Raw genomic sequence first — 21,729 nt, 5'->3', positions numbered from 1 at the left:
TATAGCTGATATATACATATCTATACAACACTGCTGCTGTCCCAGCAGCAGCAGTATCCTGCTGTAAAGAATTCACTCAAGGAGAGGAGAATGCACTTAAGTCAGCAGCTGAAGGATCCTTATTGCAGGTGTAGAAATAATGTGTTTGTGATGGGAACATCAACCTCTGCACCAGTGACTGAGTACAAGCATAGAGGGTTTAGTTTGAGAGGGTTTTGACTCTGTCTCTGTGCTTATATCCTCTTTCCTTTGAAGACATGAGAATTTTCCCATTAGAGCTTACTTTGTGGTATTATTTTGGGAATAACCTCACAAGAAACTGAACAACAATAAATACATAAACATTGGAATAAAGAAAAATCTGTTAATGCCAAGTGTGTAAGAACTTACATCCCTGGCAAAAAAAAAAAAGAACTACTAGAATGAAAAAACATTATGTTCTGATAATTCCCATATTTGATGTCTTACTTCTTATGCAATGCATTTTCTGTACATCTCTGGTGTTTCCATTAGAAATATGATTCTCCTTCCCTGTGTCCTGCTCAGCTGGTATTTTGGTCATGACAGATTTTCATTTTTAAGAACAAAGGAATTTTTGGAAAGGAAACAGGGATTTATGAAGTCCCATTACTTTTCTCTGAAACTGACAACATAAATGATTATATAAAAAGTACAAGCAACTATTACAGGCCAAAAAAAAAAGAGTTTTCTTTCTTACCCTCAGCATCTGTCAGCTACAAAAGCAAAACCCAAAGGGATGCTCTCTATTTAAAATTATCTCTATTATTATCATCATAAGACAGTCAGAACTACTTTAACCTTTACAGGTCTATCTCTTTGTGATACCCTGTTAGCTGTTGGTAACAGCAATGTTATATTGTGTTAAGGAGTTTCACAGGTTTTTCTATTTTAGTGCATCACATTTTCTGACATTTAAGTGTACATTCTTATGTTTGTCTGTGAGTTTACATTATTTATATTTTTTTTGAAAGTATTTATTTATTGTCCCCTACTCATCTCTACTTTAAACAACCCCACATATAGTGTCTCCTTGCATAAAAGTCTCAAGAGAATTTCTAATTTGTTTCATCATCCGTTTTTGTAATAATTTTGTTTGCATTTTTTGAGATGGAGAGAACAAAATAAAACACAATAGAAAATATAACTCTGATTTAAATAGTGCTTGAATATTATAAGAATTATTTTCTGTGTTGTTTATAGACACCTTTCTTGATAAAGATCCTTTTATGCAGATGCTTCCTAAGTGTGGCCTTAGGATTTGCCTTCGGGACCATGAGCATCTTTGACCCTTTGTTGTGGTTGAGGCAGAGAAAGTATTCCTAACAAGTTCCTGAGAAGTATCTCTTTGTCTGCCTAAGAGCGAGTGTGTATTATTTTAGCAGTTCCATGATATATTTTAAAACTCTCTGAATGTACTATTTAAACTGAGGACTTGTCCTTCACCTCATCCTTGTTTCAACAACTCTCCCTCTGATTCCTCAATCTCCAATCTGGAGGTAGAATAAAAATGGTGTATAGGGCTTTTCTGGCATTTTCTTACTGTTTCTACCCTCTTCTTTTATCTTCATATTTTTAGTAAAGAACATTAATATACTTTTTCAAAAAAGTAACATATACAAAAATGCTGTTAAAATTCAAAGCTAACAAAGAGTTGAAATGCTTCATTTTTTCACCCAAAGATTGAAAGCTGAAGGTAAGGTGGTATTTCTATGAGAAAGGAAAAGTACATTATTTTTGTATCTTTATATAAAATATTTCAACTGCCAAACATCATTTATTAGACTAAAAACCTATGTATTTGTTCTAAATAATTAAAGGTAATGTTTTGACACAGAGAAAATAAAATTCCATTAGTTCTATTTAGTGCTGACTTGGGGTCATCTATTATTAGGACAGGGATGGGTGACAGGAGATGACCACTCTTTCCTTGCAGAAAGGGAGAGACAGAGGTGTTAGCAGCTGCTGCTTGTGGCCTTTGTCCGACCCCCTTCCCTGGCCACCTGCCCCCTCTCTCCCTCCCTTCACACTCTCCAGCAGCAAGGCTCCCCCTGGGTGGAAAGCTGAGAAAAGCTGTGCTTGGCAGAGACCCCTGCACACTACCAGTGCCCATGCTGCTCTGAAGGGGCTGTTGAGGGGCAGAAGCATCTATTCTTAATAAAGCCAAGTACACTTAGCCATAAATAAATGAATAAATAAATTATTAGAAGCTGGGTAAATGAAATAGCAATTGAAGTACCCTATTTAAACCAAGGTATTCTGTCCACAAGGAATAGTGCTTTAAGGAAAGCAGAAGTCACTGGCATTTGTGAGCTTGCAAGCTGAGAGCTGCAAGCAAACTGCCTCTGTCATCATTTGAAAACATAATGCTGACAGATCCCTGACTTGGCAGTAGCACTAAACAGGATTAACCACTCTGGCATCTCAGGTTTCATTGCACTGAAATGGAAATAAGTGCTGTTCACACAAAGAATGGCATTTGTCATATTATTCATGCCTGTGGTGGCCTCTCAGGGTGTACATGGTTGGTCACATCAAGCCAAACAATGCATGACTTGAAACTAAACTTTCAAGAATGCTTTAATGGTGTTTTTATTAGCTAATTCTTTTGGTTTTAGGGTACTAATTGAAAGAGATAGCAACCTGGCTCAAACATCCTCATACTCTTGGCTTCAAAGAAAGCACCTTTCTGGTTTGATTCTTATGCAGCACATTTATTTAGCAGTTAGCCCTTTGCCCAGCCATGGCACTCCCTGTCACCTCCATTTGTCCCAGGGCATGCTCAGCCCAGGGTGTAGCCCAAGCAAGGATTTACACACCCATCACTCAGAGACCTGATTCATTTGATTGTGGATTTGAGATCCTGTTCCAACCAGGGCAGTGGCTCCAGCAGGTCACAGCTGCCACCCTGCCCCAAAGCAGCCCAAGTGGTGGCCAGCCTGTGCTAAATCCAGCTGATGGCCCACTCCCTCCCCTCACTTGCCAGCTGGGCTCCACCTTGCTCCCTTGCTTGCCCCTGGCCTCCTTCTGCCTGCCCCACCCTGCACAGAGCCAAGGGGCACAGGAGGCTGCCAGCACGGGCTGGCAGGGAACTGTCAGCAGTAACTGGCAAATCCCATGGCAGAAGTGCTTGTTTCAGTAGCATCACAGAAACTGGACTGGATTTGGAAGTTGTGGCACCATGGGGTCCAAAGGCTACATTTGAGAGAAAACACCCCCTTACATGTGTCTGTATGACTCTGCCAGGTTACCTAAAAATATTGGGAGACAACAGTGCATTTGCTTAAGTGTTTCAATTTCTCAAAGCTTTCTCACAGCTAGAAGAGCTGGAGGTTTTTTTTCACGTGGGACTGAGTGGGGCAGTGATGTCCCCAGACAGCTGGATAAGCCCCAGCAGCAGGGAGATGGCAGGCTTTGCAGCAGCTGCTGAATTCAAGGGTAGGGATTATTAGCACTTCATCTTGTTTGCTCTCACTCTTAGTGATGAGGGTGCTCTATTTTAATTGAATTTCCTTTCCACTTTCAAAGAGCATCCAAAGGAGAAATGTCAGCACATTAAAGGAGACTTTGCTTTTGTTTGCCAAAATATGAACCTGGAGCCAGAATAGTTCCTCTCTGGTAATTATAAAAGCTCAAACATTTATTACTCTCCTGTTGGATGACACTTGTAGTACACCTTGGAGAAATTAATTCTTACCTAGGCCTGCAGAGAAATCAATGGCATTAAGAGAAAAGTTATGCTACCTTCTATCCTGTTTTGTGGAGTGTGCCAACTAAATGACAATAATTAATCATTAATTTTTACTATTGCAAAATAAATTGGAATTTGAGTCAAGTGCATTGCAAAAATATTTGATGACATAATCAGGATTGGTGGCCGGATGTTTATTAGAGCTTTTGTATTCGGACCTCTAATACAAATCACTGACCTGGGTTGTTATGACCCAGAAGTAACAGTTTTGTTCCCTGGTCCCTTTGCTTTATTTGAAATCCCATGTTTGAATCCATTTCATAAAATTTTTTCTCCTATTTTATTAATTTCTTTTATCCTAGTTGGAAAGATTCCTACTACATTTACACAAGTAGTTTGGATCACTGAAATTGTCTCCAGTAGAGGGATTATTATTCCTGGATTAAAAAAAAAACAAACCTCAAAACAAGGTTGGTATTTTAACTCTCAAAATGAGATAGTTAGAACTTGAAGTACTGAAAACATTGGATTTGCATAATTTGAATTCAAACACAATGCAATTTATGTCAAGGTAAAGAACAGGTCAAATGAGGTATTTAGAAATACTGAAACAAATAATTTCCATATAAAAACCGGTTTTACTTTGTCAGTTTATGAACATGTTCAGGATTCTTATACTTCAATTATAGAAAAAACTACTGCTTAAAGTTTTGTCTTTTTTGGTTTTATAAATCTATTACATGTTTTTGCCCACAAGATTTTGGGAGTAAACATTTTATTCTTGTTGTTTGTCATTGTGCAGAAAGCACTCACTTAAAATAATATCAAAAAAAATCTGTTTTCCCTTGCTGGGCAATTTTAATCACTATTCATCCAGTGGCAAAAGATTAGCCATAGTTTAAGTCTGTCTTGCAGGAAATTGGTTTCTCACTGCTTTTCCTTTAAAAATCAATTTTTAACTAACACAGTCAAATATTTTAACAAGTTGTGTGGTGAATATTCTGTTCCCACTTATTTCTGTGAACTTCTTGTACCTCAGAGAAGTTATTTTCAGGTTTGCAGCTATGCAAATGAAAGTAACATAACTCCTTTTCTTCAGGGCTACCAGTTCCTACATGCATGTCTAAACACCTCATGTATATACTGTAATATTATAGCATTAAATGAAACTGCTTTAGAAGGCCTGAATGTTTTTACTTACTCTAGTCACAGTGAGTGTTCTTTACACTTGTCATCTGAAATTATTCCTGCTCTTAATCTACACAGTTTAAAAATTGTGAAGGAGGTGATGGCATTTTCTATAAGCCAGCAGAAAAGGAAAAGAAACATTAAAGAAGATGTTATTAAAAGCATATGTCATCGTCACACTTCAGGCCCTGAAGGACTTCTGAGGCTGTTCTGGAAAAGGCAAACTTCATTCTTGAGAAAGAACAAAATGTTAATTTGCTGTAGGATAAAAATCTACTGTATCTGTTGAATTCACATAACGGAATGCTAAGGCAGACCTCTTTAGGTCTAAATTGCAGCTTTCTTCAGCTAGTGAAACTGCACATCCTCTCAGATATCTTTGATATACTTAGTCACATAATCATATTGTGACAGCTTGAAAGGAGGAGGACTCAGAAAATAGAAAAGCACTTTAAAATTCTTATTGAAACAATTTATTTTTGGAAGACAGTGGCATGAGTTTCGCAGAAACAATAAAATCCTTTCCGTGAGGAAGCTGATATTTTCCAATGGCCTTCAAGAAGGCTTACATTCATTGAATCATGTTATTATCAGGGACCATAGAAGGTGGCTGAGTCCACTCTCTGCCTGATGGCCAATATACCAGTGCCAGTTCTGAACAGTGGTGCAAGCTCTTCTTGTAGAGTCTGAGGTTGGTGGCTGCACAAACACCCAGCCAATCTTCTTCCTATCCTTATAATTGTTATTTTCTAATCTTTTTGCTTTGTTTTAAACCTTGATACATCCACTATGGAACTGGAGAGTGAATTCATCCTTTTATCTTTACAGTACTTTCATATACCTGATACACATTCATATCAGTACTGCATAGATATGTATGTTTCTCCTTCTTTTACTTTCTCCCTTCAACCTAAATTCCACATTGTGGGTTTTTTTTTAAAATTTCCTTCTAAGTTATGTTTTATAGATACCTGATCATTCAGATTGTTCTTTTCTGCTCTTTCCATGGGCCACATATTTACTGAAGCCAAACAGACCATAGCTACTAAGTTTTCCTAGGGCCATGTAAATAAGGCTGTTTCACAAAGAGTCCATCCTTTTCTGTATTGTTTTATGTGGTTTAACTTTCTCATTGCAGCTTTGTGACATTATCCCTTTTTTATAGATTGTGATTCACATAAAAACAGAATTTTTTTTTTGGTCACATAATTGCAGCTTTTTTTCCCTGCAGAACACCCAGTAGTTCCCCCTTTCCTGTTTGTATAGCTGATCGCATCTGCCGCCACCCAGTAGCAGGCACTTATCCCTGTTGAATAGAACCCTCCTTTTTCCAAACCAAACCACTAGTGTGCAAAAATCCTTCTAAACCCAACATCTGTCCTCCAGCATTCTAAAGACTCTCAGTTTGGTATAATCTCCAGTAATGTAAACACGTTTTCTGAACCATCACTGAGTTCATTAACATCCTTCTGACAACGAGCCGCTTGTATGAGCTCCCTAAATAACTCCTTTTACATTGTTTTCCTTGTTTGCTGAAAGAATATCATATAAAACCATGTCAAAAATCTTACTAAAGTGACATTCAACATGACCTTCAATGTTTCTCCTCTGCTGATGATCTCTTACTTTGTTGCAGGAGAGATTAGATTTGACATCTTTTGTTCTTGACAAAGCTGTGTTGGCTGTTACTTGTTGTGTTATAACTGCTCAAAGATAGCTTGTTTACTTGCTCCAGTATCTTTTCTGTGTACTGAGGTCCAACAGATTGGTATGTAATATCCTCTTTCCTTCTTTCTTTTTCAACAATAGAGTTTCTCCCCTTCTGTCCTGTAATATTCATTCACCAAAAATTATCAATGATAACCATTAGTTTTCATCAAGCAGCCCTTTAATTTCAGGTGATGGAAAAACAGAAAATTGTGTTTGAATAATTTTTCACTTGGTTCTGTGATTGTCAAATTTGAAATGCCTTTTTTCCTAATTATCCATAATGCCTGGTGTATATATATATATATATATATATATATATATATATATATATATATATATATATATATATATATATATATATATAAAGTAAAAATTAGATACAAAAATATTAAAAAGTTTGACTTTCCCAGTGTTGTCTATTAAAAACTTTCCAGTTTTGCTTGATAGGGGCATAATCATTTGCTTGATTCTTTTCCATGCCTGGCAGTGCACTTAAAATTATTTCATGTTACCCCAAATGTCCCTTACAAGTTGTTTCTCATTTTCTGCTGCCTTTTCTTACTTAATCCCTGCATGATCAGGCTATGCTGTTGTAGCTCCTCCAAGTAATCTGACCCAAATTCTCTTTTCTAGAAGCTTCATTCCTATCTGAGGCTCAGGAGGAGCTTGCAACAGCCGGGCTGATCTTTTACTCTGCCTGTTGCATTTTCTGCATGGAGAGTTCATTTACTTATACCCTTGGTGTTGTTTCTTTGGGGAAATTCTTAAACTTTTTTTTTTTTTTCCTTTATCAACCTCCCAGAACATCATGTTGGCCACTTGTAGGAGTTCATGGGAACCTACCTCCATAAAATGTATTTTTTGGTGTGTTTTGATGTTTTTTTCTAAAATCACAGAATCTCCCTGTAAAAAATCTGCGAAGCCATACATTTATATATGTATACATATACAGATATATGTATACATACATACTTATATATACATGCAGATGCATGTGTCTATCTCCTTCTTTGTGAAGAACACTGAGAACTTAAAAAAAGCTTGTTTTTCTGACCCAAGTATTTCAGTTAAGTACCTCCAAAAGAAAATGAAAGATGATGGGCGAGTCACCAGAAAACAAGGTCATCATTCTGCTGGAAAATAGAAGCAGTCAGGATTTTTTCTTCCTTTTCTAAAAATCCTGTAAAGAATTTTTTTGTTTTACGTCAGCAATAGCTTGGAGGTGAAGGACACATGTGAAAGCATTATAAATCCATTCCTGGATTAGAAGAAGGTGTTAAAAGTTTTCTTCTATTCTGCTCTTTTTTCTGGTGATGTATCTTGTAGACATTTATTCTCATGACTATTGTTTATTCTGCTTCATCACATCAGGGATCTAAGAAGCAGGATTATTGTTGGCTGGACTTCCCGATTTCAGCCTTCAGGGACAATTACGAGCTGGTATAGGACTGCACCAGTTCATGTTGTTCTGCAACAACAGCTGTAGAAACTGAGATACGGTGTCCCACTGCCTCCCAGGGAACAGATCCCTCAGATGTTGTATCTAGAACTGGCTTGGGTTAAAAGAATAGCTTTAAAATCTGTTTTCATTTCTTCTGTGTCTCACAGGGACTTATTCTGTGACACTTGGCATGTTTTTGTATCTATCATTACAATGAACATAATCTCTCATTTTCCTGCAAAAGTCCAATATTACAGAAAGGGGAAAATATTTTAAATTAAAAGCAGCATTCATCTGCATTGGTGATGAGCATAACACATTTCACTATAAAGGCTTTCTGTAAGCATGTTTCAGTATTTCTTTCTCTTCCTCTTGTGTATTTTAATTACTTGGATTAGCATATTTTTACTTGTTTCTTTCATGTTGTCTTAATATTAAATATTTACAACTATGTCAAGGACTCATTTTCCTTGTTTCTAAAGATCCATTTGCTGCTTATGAGAGTGCTTAAAATAAATTGTTACTAGTAACTTGCAGTATATGCAGGATACTAAATGGGCTGTACGAATTTCACTGTCATACAGAAGAGTATGAGGAGGGTTGGGTAGATATTTGGGGTTTCTTTTCTGTGGTTTGGGGTTTTTTTTTCATTAAAAAAAAACTCACAGAACCTCACTCTGATGACTTTTGCGTAATTTCGCATTTAAAATTTCACTTCCGAGTGATGTTAAATACCGCAGATGAAAATTGGGCACAAACTCCTCTGAATGCTGGTAGCATTTAAAGTATGATGTTGTACCAGTTATGCTTATGCCTACTCGCCTCTTCGGGTCTGAATTAAAACACCCAAAACTTATAAAATCGGAATGCATCCTCCCAAAAAGCCAAGGAAGAGCTTTTCCTATTATACAGTACTTGTAAGCTTAGATGTCTGTAAAATAATAATGTACTATTTCCCAGGTGGATATGCACCGATTATAACGTGCATTATTACCCGTTATAAGGGGTGATATGTAAATATACTCATATTCCGTGATCACTCTTGCACGTTCAACGCAGGGCACTGTTCACCACGTGTACGCTGGCGGTGCCGGCACCACCGCGCCGCGGCTGCCGCGCTCGGCACCGGCCGCCTCAGCTTCCCCTCAGAGCCCCCGCCACCGATCCCTCACGCCTTCTGCAGGCGTTCACTGCTCACACCCGAGTCTCCTACAAAAACACCTGCCAAGGGCTCCTTTCCCCCCTCGCAAGGCGCTCCCGCTCCCGGACGCAGCAGCCCCCGCCAACCCCTCCCGCCGCAGGTCCGGGCACAGCGCGGGGATTCTGACGGCGCGGGGATAGCGGCCGTGCGGAGATGCCGGCGGGGCGCGGGGATGGAGGGGGGTTGCGGGGCTGGCGGCCATGAAGGGATGCAGGCGGGGATGGCGGGCAGTGCGGGGATTCTGGCCGTGAGGAGATGCCGGTATCTCGGGATGCCCGCGGGTCGCGCAGCCCCGAGCGGAGCCGCCCCCGCCGCGGCGGGCGGAAGGGGGACGGCGGGGGGAGAGGCCCCGCGCCCCCGGTGCCGCTGCCGGGCATGCGCGGTGCCCCCGGAACATGGCGGCGGCGTGAGGCGGGCGGCGGCAGGAGCTGCTTGACAGGACGCCGCGGAGCCGCGTCCCGCCCGCCCGGTGAGTGGCGGCGGCGGCGTTTCCCGCTCCCCGCGGTGGCGGGCAGGGGGAGGGAGGAGCGGAGAGAGAAAGGGAGGCGAGGCGGACGTCGCGCCCCCTCCTAGGCTCGCACCGCAGCCTCCGCCCGCCGTGGCCGCCGGGCGCCCCGGTCCGGGTTCTCCTCGTCGGCAACAACATTGCGCTGGAGGCGGCACCGGGTCTGGCCGGGGCTTCCCCATGCTCCAGCACCGCTCCCCTCCTTTGCGGGCTGAACTAAGAGTGCGGCGGGTCCCGCCGACTGCGCCCGCGGGGACCCGCGGGTGGCCGAGTCCGAGCGCAGCTGCGAGGGTGAGAGGAGCGGGGCGGCTCTGTCTGCCGGCGCTAACAGCGTGCCTCTCTCTGTCCCGGGGTGGCCGCGACTCCCGGTAGCAGGAGCTCCGGTGGGCAAGGGCGGCACGGGAGGTCCCCGAGCCGCCGGTGCCTCCGGGACGAGCGGCGGGGCCGGCGGCGTTTGACAGGAGCCCGAGCAGGACACGCCTCCCCTCGCCGGGGCGGCCCCGCTGCCTCCCCCGCGGTGGCGGTGGCTCCCCGTCCTCCCGGCGGGGGCTGCTCCCGATCATCCCTGCCCGCCGACCGCCGAGGCTGGCGAGGTACTGGGCAACGGGCGTCGACCAGGAAAGCCGGGTGCCTGTTAAAAATCATTTAATTCCGAGCGCTCGCTTGTGTTGGGTAAGGGGGCTGGGGGGGCCGCTTGAAGACAGCGCGGTGCCAGACGTGGCCTATTGTGGGGCACTTGTCGGGTTGCTGTGCACTGCGGCACTGTTCCCGTTTTCTTTACAGTTAAACTGCGTGTGTGGCATATATTGATTGTCGACTTAAAGGGGGTATCTTGCACGGGGAGTCATAATTTTGGATGGTTCAAAGAAAGTAGTTCAAATATGGAAAGTTCTGTTACCGTGTTATGTGTCATTGTTCTCGTTAGCTAGGCTCACCTATAACACGTTATTACCGTGCTGTAGTGTGTATCAATATTCAAGTTAAATTTTATGCTCAATTATTCTTTAGGAGTGAAGGCATGCTTTAAGTGTTAATACAATTTAAAGTTGAAGTCTTTCCACAGTAATTTGCTGTTTCTCTCTGATGAGTTAGACTATAAGAGATAGCAAAAAATAATTCTAAGACCTAAAAGGTTTAATGAAAATGGAAAATAGTGATATTTTACTGGGTTCTGGTAATGTAAACTTTGCTTGTGACTCGTGCATATCCTAACTAACCTAGACAAGGTGATGAAAACTTAAAAAGCATAGACTCTGTAGATATGACAGTAGGTTTTCAGAGCATGCTGTGTCTGACTTGTAAACAGCTCTTCAAGTATGACTGGTTATGAATTTTTTATAATATAGACTAACAGTCTTAAACCTTTGGATTCTAAGATCATTCCTGCTTCACCTTACTCTTTGGAAGTGGCAGAGCAAAGCAGTTGGTGAGGCAGTCGTGCAGGGTCACCAAGAACTGCAGCACTGGTACAGATGGGAGCAGTATTGCAGGGAGGCGTTTGCTGTGTTACCCTTGGGTTTTGGGCTGTCACGTTAATGTTTCAGAGTAAATAGGGGAGGGAATGATGCATTGTGCTGTACCAGCTCTCCACGGGCCACCATCGAGTGCTGCTCAGGCCACAGCAGCCCACAGCCCATGTGAGCCATTGCACTTAGAGTGTGTCCACAGAAACTCTTTGTATAGCCAGGCTGTGCTTTGGGGGGCAGGGGGAGCTGATTTTATCCCTTAGGGTGCCATAAAATGTAAGTACTATTTAAGGATGATATTACTTGATCTGATGTAAAGAAGAAGTGCATTGGAGACCCTTCTGTTAGTATTTTATTTATGGGAAGTTGTGCAGTAATGCAAGTGGGAAGCTGCAGGAAACAGTGTATGGTGAAACGGAGTTTGAGACCAGGAAGTGTTTATATGGCTTTTAACTTTAATATGGTCTGGTATTGAATATGAAAATAGAGTTTGCTAATTTTGTTTGAAACTCAGTTGATGGAGTCGATGCTCTGTTTTTCTATTTGATGTAAATAGGTAGCAGTATTTGTGTGATATCTTTCAGGTTGCTTGGTATTTTATATTCTTGTAATAATGTTTAGATTCAGCAAAAACAAATGTTGGCTTTTCATGATGTACTGTAGTAAAAGCATAAATTACTTTCACAACAATTAGAGACCATGTAGATATGAGAACATAACATAACTAGATTGTTCTTAACATTCAGACATATATAAGTCTTGATGTAGGAATTTTAGGAAACAAGCAATGGCTGTACTTTAAAATATTTTTCTTTTGACTTTGTGTGTTCCTACATTAAATGTACAGATTACAGATGCTTTTTTCCCCCTTTGCTGAGACTGCCGTTGCTGTGACCAGATAGTGTGCTCGTAAGGCAGAGGCATTGTTTTCTGGAGTAGCTGCTCGAGTTCAAAAGATACATTTTGCTAGTGTGAAATTTGTATACTGAGAAAGTATTGATTCCATTACCTGTCTAAAATTTGTGCAGAAGTGCAGCTTTACTTGAGAGAATGTGAAGAAACTCTAAGCAAACTTAGATAGCTGCTTGTGCCTGTTGTACATAGGTGTCTGTTTTCTTGATATTCCAATGGGATCGTGAGCTGTGAGTGAGTCCTGTTTACTCCCTTTGCTGAGTGAATGTACAGGGACAAATGAAGTCTTCAGCAATTATCCACTGCCACTAAATAGTGTCACTAACAGGAAATGACATTTGTCATTAACTGTTCAGGACACTTCAGCTGGCTTTCTTATTTGTCTGGATACATCTACCTCAAAGAAGGGTGAGTGAAATACATAGTTATTCTTTTCATGTTTTAAGGAAATCTTTAGAAAAATAATTTGACAGTCTATTGTGATATTTTTAAAGTGTAAATATAGAAGAAATTACAGGTAGGGACCAGGACACTGCTTCAAGGAGTCTAGACAAGGGAGGTTGTTAACTAATTTTGTGAGCTCCATATCTGCGGGGGCATTTAAAGTTCTCTTCATTCCCATTTGAAAGAAATAGCCTTAGGCACCCAGCCTTAGTGCTGATTGCTTTTTTCAGAGATTAAAATCTTAAATGTAAAGGACTATACCGTTTGTATTCTTGAAAGTGTAAGACATGCAACATAAATTGCTCAGAATGAGATTTTTCTAGTGTGTGGGAAGAGCCAGAAATGCCCATATAAAATTGTCAAAGTGTAATAGAGCAGTGGGTAAATAAGAAGCAGTGGAAATGTTTAAATTTAAAGTTCCAGAATATTTGTAAATAAATACAATTTGATGAATAATTCTTTTTTACTGTGATTTGTGCTTTTGGTATATGAGGGTGCTTTTCCTAGAAAATTTGTACATATTCTTTGGAGATTTCTTGTAAGGTGCAACTGCTCTATAAATAAGTGTTAGGATGCTTTAATATTAGTTATATTCAGTTAAGTTTATTTTTGCATCGTAATGATGACTGATAATGTGTGTGTGAGCAGCTTTCCTTACAATGTCCAAGTGGAGGGGCAATTAATTTGTTTGAGGTAAAGTCACTGAAAAGTGAGGCAGTTGAGTACTTAAGTGAACTGTAAGGCTTTTTAAGAGTATGTTTCTGTGTAAGTACTATTTTTGTACCTTCATGCACCTGCTGGCTGACTTGCTGTGTGTGGTCAGTGAGGGCTGAGGGTGTGCACCCAGCTCCTGCTGCAGTGCTGGCCAGCAGTGCTGGAGCAGCAATGCTGCCTCGCTCCTGGGAGCAGCAGAAGATCATTTGGTGAGTCACCTGCTCAGTCCAGGTGTGTTTCTGTAAACGGAGCACGTTGCCAAAAACTTGTGTTCTGTATCTGTGATCTCTTCAAGTAGATTACCATCTATTGGGATGGGAAGGGTGACTTCAGGTACCTGAGCCAACAGTGAGCAGGCTCCCCTTTTATCCGGAGCAGATCTATACACAAAGAGTGAGTGGTGCATAAATGGTGCTGATGACCATCAGAGGTACTTGTATCTCATCCTTGTTGGTCTTTCTGCTTGGTCAACAATGGTGTAGGTCTGGAGGAAAGTCAGGAGCTGCCTCATAACCGTTCAGAAAGCAGCAGCTGTTTCTATTACTTTTATTTTTTGGGCTTGCTCTGATAGTTTCTTTTATATACAATGGACATTTGGCATAAGTGCACACAATGAAACCAGTTGTAAAGGGGATGTAATGTGTTACATACACCCTTAGCACTGTGTGTCTGCAGGGATGTGCTGTGTACGTGCCCTTAGCAACTCTTTGCCCAAGATCCCTGTCAGAAGAAGGAAGCTTTAGTTTCTATGTCTTTTGGGTAGGAGCAAAAATTCATTATTTTCTTATCTTGGATCTAAATGAAATAGGGGTTTCTTCTTTGTGATGTTAAGTTCCATGTCTCTTTTGTTTCAGCAGTCTTGTTTCAAGACTGGTTCATACTAAGGCACTAAGGCAACTTCAACTAAGGCACCTGCTTTCTGGGTACTGGCTGATCAGTTTGGATCCAAGCTGGTGCAATACTGATGGTGTGCTTGTTGTGGTTATGTGTGCTCTCTTCCTGCTCTTCTAAATTACTTACAGAGCCTAATATTAATGTGTTTCTGAAATACTACACCTTTAGCACAATTTTAGTGCTCTTTCATGTGTTATAGCACGGTGATAGCCTTTCTGCTTCACAGGTAGAATACTCTCTAGATATCTTAGGTCCAAACTAATCCTAAAGTACATTTTCTTTTTTGACTTTGTAAGAATAATGCTGTATCCAGTTTAAGCATGAGTAGTTTTGGACTGATTCCTGTTTGTTTGGTTTTTTTTTAACCCATAAGTGGTTTATATTCTTAATATTTGTATGTTGTCATCTAAACCCAAGTAAAACATTGTATTAAAGGTAGATGTGCTGTTTAGATCATTTTATTTTTGGCCTTCACAAATCAGGTCAAATTCAATTTAAGATACCAAGGGAATTCCATCATTTTCCTTTCCATCAATTTTCATAAAAGGGATGAACTTCTTTGATGGAAATCTAAGTCAGTTGTCTTCTCAAGGTAATACGAGACTCCTTTTAGTGTAGGGCGAAGACGAGGTTGAGCCTTTCATCCTCTACCATACATTAGTGCAGGGAGCAGCTGAAGTTTATAAACCTGTAAGAGAGTAGCACCATTTTAATGAGGTGCATACCTAAAATGGAGCATGTACCATTATTTATGTACTGTGTGGAATCTATCAGAGATTAATGCAGGCAGGTTCAGTGGAAGGAGTGCAGTTTGTGGGGCACTTCTAAAAGCCCACTTAAAAAGGGCAGTTTGTAAAAGTGAGTCTTGTGCATGGAGGAATGTGAAAGGGTATCAGAGCTGCTAAATTTGGTGGAACTCTTTATTGTCACTAATGTCTGTCAGGGGCTCAGAGATTAAAAGGGCTGCTGCATGTTTGATGGCACTTCCCCTACCAGATCTCTTATATGTGTACCCTGCACTGGAGCGCTGTAAAGAGGCAGACAGCAGTTTTTTGGGAAGGTCAGATGATATGAACTGGTTTTAATCCCAAAATAAGCAGTGTTATGGTTAGATGGAAAACTCTGAATATGGTTTGTAATTATTTTTCAGCTTGTTGTAGGAAAATACTACATAGTCTGAATATTTCTAGTTCTCAATGGTGTAAGCACTGAGTGGAGGAAAGAGGGGGGCTTACCTTCAGAAAGGGTGTCTCCAGAAACAGCAGAAAGGGAGATACTCTGCCACTGTCCTGGGCCTGAGCCACATACAACCAGTGACAGATGTGCTGCCACGCTGAGGAAGAGGTGGAGGAGATTGCCCTGTTATGGCTTGCTTCACCTCTGTGTTGTTTTTTTTAATACAATTGGGAAGTTGTCATAGAAAGTGGGAAGAAAGATACAGATTTGCTGCAAATTGATGCTTTTAGTCTTTAGTTGTCTTCTGTTTTTGCAGAGCGAAGCAAATAGTACAGCCGAGTATTTGCAGCTGTCTAGTCCTTTGAGCATTTAGGAGTTGTTATGTCTTTTATGACCTGTTAGTGCTTTGTTAGCTGCAGAAATGTCTAGCAGCACTGAATGGTCCTTTGGAATGGCATTTGGTGTGATTCTTGGGGTTGTTCTGTCCAGGGAGAGGAGTTGGACCTTGATGATCCTTGTGGGTCCATTTCAACTCACAATATTCTGAGATTCAATAATAAGTTTGTTCAATAGATGGACAAATATTTTTAGTGGCATTTGCACGAAGATCCCTTGTGTAAGGGGACTTTTTGAGTTGGGGAAATAGCACAGCTATGAGCACCAGCAACAGGTGAGTCCAGTGCGTGTGCCTGGAAACTGCAAGCAGCTCTCTGGGTTTTTTTTTTCTGCAGAAAACATTGTCTCGACAGAGGAGCTATCAGGAAATTGCTTGAGGGTTGTTTAGTTCTGGTTGGTTTGGTTTTGTTCCCTGACTGGACACCAGTATGTGGGATCAGTGTAGTTATTCCATTACATGAGCCAGGCTACACCATGGAGTGTTGCAGCAGCAGAAAAATGAGTTGAGGCAAATTGTGTCTTTGTTAATATATAGTGGCAGGTAGTCCCAGTCAGCATTATGTTGTTTGGATTCTCAAGAGGGGGAGAGAAACAGGTATTTTATGCACTGGAAGAGGATGGTAGCAGAAGTATGTTGCTGCTGGTGTTGAGTAGAAGCGAGAGGAGACAAACACGTTGTTCTGAAGCTTCATCTGGGGTGCTGACAGCAGCAGTCAGATCCTGTGCAGAAATGTCCCAAGGCTCTTCTCCATGCCTTCAATGAAAAAAACATTTGTGCATGCTATTTGACTTCTGTATATTTCGTCATCAGACTAAAAGTAGATGTGTTTCTCTAGATAATCCGTTGTAAATAAAAAATCTGGACTTTGGGGATGAATTTCCTGGCTGTGCACTGTGTGGACAGAGCTCTGTTGGATCATAGCTGAACCAAGATTTTACAGTCCTTTTCCAGTGTGAAGGCAGCGTAGAAGGGAGGAAGCCAAAGTTGCCTAAAAGGGTGAAAAATTCCCTTTCTGCCATTGGGCCTCTGTTTTTCTTTTTCTCCTAGTTCCCTTATGCATTGCACGCTCTGACTGCTGCTGGTGCTGTTGCTTCTTGTCTGCTAAAGACAAGTGCAGAAAAGCTGTATAGAGTTCTTTAGCACTTGCTATGTTTGCAACAGCAATTTCTTTTCTCCTTTGCCTGCTGTATTTACACTGTGCTAAAAGTAAGATCAGTGCTTTGCAGAATGAATAGTTTGAGACCTCTCTTCTGTAAGGCTGTAAGGGAGGCTGAGCTGAGGACAGAGGAGATGTATCTGAGTGTAGAGACAATTTCATGCAGGTATGTAGCTCTTAGTGCTAATCACGCAGGTTTGGTTGGGTTTTTTCCACAATTAATTAGTTTACTTTATGAAAAAAAATTGAGTTAGGTATTTGGACAAAGCCAGGTTGAATAATGATGATGAATGTTTTCAGGAAGAGTACTCCAGGCTTGAAGGGGGAAGTAGAAAATAGCACAGAGGTTTCAGTGTGCTGAATTCACCAAAATATTTAAACAAATTGTCAAAATCTTGTGCTCCTGTAAATATGTACTAGTAAACTACTAAAACTGGCATTTTTGTTTAAGATAGAAACGTAAGCTGTGTTTTAAAATTTATTTTAATAAATAAAATTTCTATTTATTTTAATATAACATTAAAATACCCTTTCATGTGGGAAGATTGGCATTTTAAGAATATTTAAAGCTGTTAATGGCCAGCCGCTTTGCTGAACTGCTGACTTCACACATACCATTTCCTTTTTCAGGTTTTTACAACCCCACATCTGACTTTTAAAGCAGGATGGGGAGGGAGGGAAGGAGGAGAAAAACTTTTTCATTTTTTGTTGGTAGCCATAGAGCAGCTCTAAACTGCAATTTTAAAAATTACTGTCAATTTAGTAAATGTTGTATCTCCATGACATTAATTGTTTCTGTTGTGCATTAATACAAGCTGTGCTGTTTAATTTGGAGACCTTACTTCTCTGATGTTCTCATGTATAAGTATTATTTCTTGTTTCAGGATTTTTTGGGACAAATCTTTGGTCTAAACCATGTTAATGTTTCTTTTTAAAATATGCAATGCTTTACTCTACTGAATAACACACTTAATAAGGTTTGAGAGTTTAGAGAGAGTTTCGCATTCTTGAAATGTATGACTTACTGTAATTACAGTTGCTCATATTCTAAAGCAGGTCATAAACTTACCTGGAGAGAGAGAGCAGAACATTTACAGGCAATATTTTACTGCTGACAGCTTAAAAGTTTGTTTATGCTAATCACTTCATAAATAGTGAGCAGTACACCACTGGTGACTTACCAAGCAGTTTTGCAAATGCAGAAAATTTCTGCTTGATGTTAAAGAAAATGACATTACAAAAATATATTTGTAAAGCACTAAGTACCCACTGGCTTTCTTTAACAACTTAAGAAATACTCAAGCTTAGTTGTTGTAATGATACATATGGCTAGTTAATATTTGCTGGTTTGAAAGCCTGTGAATTTCATTAAAGTCTATCTGTCTAGCTTTGCTCTTAGTGACTAGAGGAGGTATTCAGATATATCACTTTATTGAAAGTTGAGCTGTATGAAAATGTAGAAGTTTAATTTCCTTTCCTTGAAAGAATTTAACTTTTTTGGTTGTTTTTTTTTTAATACAAAGAATGTGAACTAAAAGGGATTCCAACTCAGATCAAATTTCTTGTCAGAACACCGACTGATTATGTATTTGTGTGCATAAATAAAAGAAGACCTGATTTTTAATGTTTGGTTCACAGTCATAAATGTGTAATGCTAAATAATACTAAGTTTAGAAGTAGGAGGCTTTTGTTACATTTTCTAAAGTTCTGATACATAAGTGTAATTTTTTTCTTCCTTTAGCCTTTGAGATCTTACTTTACCATAATGATGCCACTGTGTGCACTGAGAGGAAAACTTTATTTATTTAATAAAAAATCTTTATTACAGAAATAAGGAAGTATGCTGTTGTGTCTTCAAGTATACTGGATGAGTCTATATGCTGGGTAGTTTGCTGGAAATTATTTTTAAGTATTGAAAATTTTATTTAATACTGTATATTATTTTAAAAATCCTTTTAAGTTTTACTCTCCTTGTTTGCCTCTTTTCAGCCCCTTAAAGACTTTTAGAAATGGTATGAAGTAGGGTTTTATTTAAGAGACAAGAGATGAGTAGACAGATGATTAGGTTTAAGGAAAAGATGTTCCAGATTCATGAAGGATGGCTTTGAAGTAATGCAGCTAGGTCACACTGGTTTGGGAAGTGACTGGTGCCTGTAGGTCCCGTTCCCCGTGTGTGGAGCCTGGAGTGGGAGCTGTGGCTGCTGGGCCGTGCCCATGGGGAGGCTGCACAGGTCCCTTCCTTGAAGGGCTCTGCAGCATTGGCAGTGGCAGACAGCAGGGAGGAGAGGAGCAGGGAGCGTGGCCAGCACTTGGAGCTGATGTCTCATGTGTTTCTAAATGTAATAGTGTGTGAATGCTAATGGGGAAAGCAAATGTAAGACTTGTACAAATGACAGCATTGGCAGGGGGAAGCATTTCTTAGCTTACACTGTACCTATTTTCTGTCTATAACTGGTTCTGCTGTTCAAACTATGTGTAATTCTTTTTCACCCTTGCATATGGAATTTTAATCTTGAAGCATTTGTAGAATAAAAAAGGGGCAAATACAACTCATTCCCATTAAGCCTGAAAAATATCTGCCTTTATTTCAGGCTAAAACTGAGAACTTCATTGATGCTTCCAAGTGGCTGTTTTGTTAGATTCCTCCTCAGTGCAGTGTATCTGTGTGAAAGAATAGTCTCAGTCCTTACCCAGCAGAGATTGCCCATTGATGACTGTCCCACCCATGAAGATGCCAATGGTGAGGTCTAAGTTACTGCATTTGTACCACTGGTAGGGTCAAAAAAGCTAATGGGCTCTAAAATTGCTGGCTCTTGTCCTGCCTTAGATGCACAGTCATTGAGAGAAAAACCTGAATCTTCTGTGTGCAGACTGAACCCACAGTCTCTTCTTTGCTTAGGCTTCTTTTAAATGTTACATTTATCTCCGTAGTTCTGTTGTGTGTTTTTATGAGCAAGCATGCTGTCAAGATAAACTTGCACTGGGAAGCCCTAGATATGCAAATATATTTTTTTTTCAGGACATTTGGCTTACTTGAATGCCTGGCTAACAGAAGGATAATGGAGATGCATGGCAGGCAAAAGAAGGAACAATTTTGACGTTTTCTGTAGAATGCTACCTTCTTGGAAATGCAGCAATGCATGCCCTTTGAATAATTCTTCCAAAAATAGAAAGAGAAAAGTTAGGCAGGAAAAATGTTTTCTACCCTGTTTTCTGACACCCAGTATTATGTACTAGCAATACAGAGAAGGTAAAGCATTATATTAGTAGACAAGCTATTAGTAGCTTGTCTACTAATATAATGCTTTCTGACAAAGGGCTTGCACAGTGGGAGGTGGCTAGTAGAAGTGATTTGGGGATTAACAATAAAAACTTCAGTAAGGAATTAAAGGCAGATAAATGCTTTCCTTCAGATTTTTTAAAAAGGAATTCATGTAAGGGATGGAAATCAGATAAGACTAAAACTCAGTTTACAGGATGAATTGAGACATAAGGGATGTAAATAATACACTTCAGGAGTGTGTGGATATCCTTTGAGTGCTCTTTGGATTGAAGACATTTTGATGATTAATCCAATAGTATCCTAGGTTTGTGGAATATTTTTCCCCCATTGCTTTTTCCTTAATTTGCAGCAAATGGTTTCTCACTGGATTCTGTACTGACAGTCACTTAACTACTTTGTTCATTTTGTCTGTGACTGACAACCTCTGTGCTCATCTCAGTCTTTATAACTTTGGTTTTCATTCTGTTGTTTTGTGCACTCTAATGCCATTGCACTTCAGCCTTGCCATTGCATTTCTTTGTTTGCTCATATATTCCTGACCTTGTTTGTTTCATTTTTCCCTTTATTTCTAGAAGCTTCTCTATTAATTTCTTAACCCCATCTTTCTTATTCAGCATGCTTGCCAAGGCTTGTGTACAAGAATCTTGAGATCTGTCCTTGCTGTGTAATTTTACCAGAATCTGCCTGGAGGTGTTTTCTCTGTGTTTGCTGGTGGTTTTCTTCTTTTCTGTGTTGGGTGTGCTGCGGGTTGAGCCAGGCTGGGGATGGTGAGTGTGACATAAGGGACTCTGTCTTGGTTAGCAAAGGGCACAACTGCCTTGCTTAGAGTTTGCTACTTAAGTATGTGAGGTGATGGAAAATAGTTCCTACATCTGCCCCTGCAGAAGAAGTTGCACTTTGTTTCAGGTTGACCCTGCCCTGGGTTTGAGGTAACTGGTTTGAAGTTTGCTGTGGTTCAGCAGCATGTAGTGGTTGTTAGAGGCTCAGAAATGCCGTTCTTTAGTGTTTTCTGTGACAAACAGTACGATCAACGAGCTAATTTAATAGCAGCTTTAAATTGAATCCTTAGGTGTAACTGAGTTCTAAGTAGCACCTCTTGGAAACAGTAATATATTGTGTTCCTGCAGTTGGATTTGCCTCATTTCAAACAGCTCTTTCAGAACTTTCAGTTGTCTTATATTTTTAACAGGCTGGTGGGCATGCTGTAAAACAGCCTATCTGGTACAACACAAGCTAATGAAAAGCTGGAATCCTTTTTATGTTCTCACAGACGCTCCGGTTGTGCTAAACTTGATGACTATCACTGCAGGGTTGGAATCTTTATTACTGCACCAAGTGCAATCTGGTACTTGGAACAAAAAGATAAAAACCATGCGCTGTTCTAAAGTAATCTGTAAAAACAGTTACTTTGACTCTGCATCACCTTCCATGATTTATTACTTGCAGTGGAAAAGCTTTGAATTTTTGGGGGAGTCTGTGAAAGTATAAAGTATTTCAAATCTATTTGATGGCTTAAAAGGATTCTGTTCTTAA

The 21,729-nt window shown here is 40.3% G+C and overlaps 1 protein-coding gene across 1 annotated transcript in view; it reads left to right on the top strand.

Annotated features, from left to right (window-relative positions):
* Window positions 1–9,647: 9,647 nt before the first annotated feature.
* The window catches only part of SCML2 (Scm polycomb group protein like 2), a 74,017-nt gene continuing 61,935 nt past the window's right edge, over window positions 9,648–21,729 (top strand). The window contains exon 1 of the mRNA XM_066545400.1: window positions 9,648–9,718. The gene's annotated coding sequence lies outside the window, so the exon portion shown is untranslated. The remainder of the gene's footprint in view (window positions 9,719–21,729) is intronic.

This window comes from Molothrus aeneus, chromosome 2 (assembly GCF_037042795.1).
Source record: "Molothrus aeneus isolate 106 chromosome 2, BPBGC_Maene_1.0, whole genome shotgun sequence".
In the NCBI taxonomy this organism is placed as follows: domain Eukaryota; kingdom Metazoa; phylum Chordata; class Aves; order Passeriformes; family Icteridae; genus Molothrus; species Molothrus aeneus.
The sequence above is the reverse complement of the archived record's forward strand: the minus strand, read 5'-3'. Positions and strand labels throughout refer to the sequence as shown.